The following is a 1,260-nucleotide window of genomic DNA, read 5'->3' as shown; positions in this document are numbered from 1 at the left end:
CTCGCGCGGATGTTGTTGCCATACCCACTAAAAAAACCACTCCTCCTTCTTCCTCTGCTTTGAGGGCAGACAACCCCGGTAATACCAGGCGGCAGTCATCAGGGTTGTTCCTTTCATGCCCCGCTGTATCTTCCTCTTCGGGCAGTTACTGCTCGCGTCATCTTCTTAGACAGTTCAAATACTGGGCTGATCTCCTTCTGAAAAAAACCAACACCACGCGGAGTTCCCAAGCGGTCACCGATCTTAGTACTATCCGTGCCCGGCGTTGCTTAACTTTCGTGATCGGACGGGAACGAGTGCACTCAACGCGTCTTGGGCGTCGGCCGGTCTTCATAACCTGAAGGTTTGCATTTTTCCCACTACTTCAGCGTCGTACTGGTACTTTTACTTCTGATAGCTTAGACATGAAATCGTCTAAACTTCTCAATTCAGGACACAAATCAGGCTCTTTCCAGGGATTGCTCTGCTGAGACGTGCCTTCATCATCGCAGCGATCGTAATTTATACAATTTTCCTTCTTCAATAATTTTTCTTTAAGTTTCTGCAATTTTAAAGCTTTAGATGATTGCTTGATGCGTAATTCATTTTCAGCTTTGAAGAGAGCACACGTCAGCATTGCTTCAATCCGTAAATCGCGTCTGCGTTTTCGGCAATACCTTGATTTTTTACTGCGGATTCTTCTGATCCAAGATGCTAATCGTTTAGTACTACTTGGCTTGGCGTCAATATCACAAACTCTCTTCTTAGACTTTGCCATGACGACGGCTTCGTAATTTTCTTAATTTGCAGGAATGCAAATGTCCTCTTTTTCGAGGTTAACACAGTGTCGATGTTACGATATTCACGTTTTCTTATTGTTTCCTAAACTATTTCACCTAATTAATGAATAAATTATAATAATAAGTACACTAACCTGTATATGGCTCGTGATTGTTGTAGAACAAGATAGAACAGGTTCACACAACACACAAAATGTTTGAAACTGTCGAGCAAAATAAGATCCTCTCCGCTTGCAGACGACTCGACAAATGCCTACGTTGCGCGTCTGATGGTGGCTTTATATACCCTCAAGCTTGTCGTTACGTACTGGTCTTATGCGCGAACGATAGAAAGTAATTCCATATAGAATCTTACATTATTATGATTTTTGAAAAATACTACAATCCAATTAATTTTTAAAAATATTTGCGACAATTTTAATGCAAAATCTTATATACTTTGTACATTATATTAAAATTCCTCATTTACAGGAAATAATCA

General features: G+C 40.6%; 1 pseudogene; it reads right to left on the bottom strand.

Annotated features, from left to right (window-relative positions):
- Positions 1-205: 205 nt before the first annotated feature.
- Positions 206-324, bottom strand: LOC132916005 (5S ribosomal RNA; annotated as a pseudogene).
- Positions 325-1,260: the final 936 nt, after the last annotated feature.

The sequence above is a fragment of the Bombus pascuorum genome, unplaced genomic scaffold (genome assembly GCF_905332965.1).
Source record: "Bombus pascuorum unplaced genomic scaffold, iyBomPasc1.1, whole genome shotgun sequence".
Taxonomy (NCBI): Eukaryota; Metazoa; Arthropoda; class Insecta; order Hymenoptera; family Apidae; genus Bombus; species Bombus pascuorum.
The sequence above is the reverse complement of the archived record's forward strand: the minus strand, read 5'-3'. Positions and strand labels throughout refer to the sequence as shown.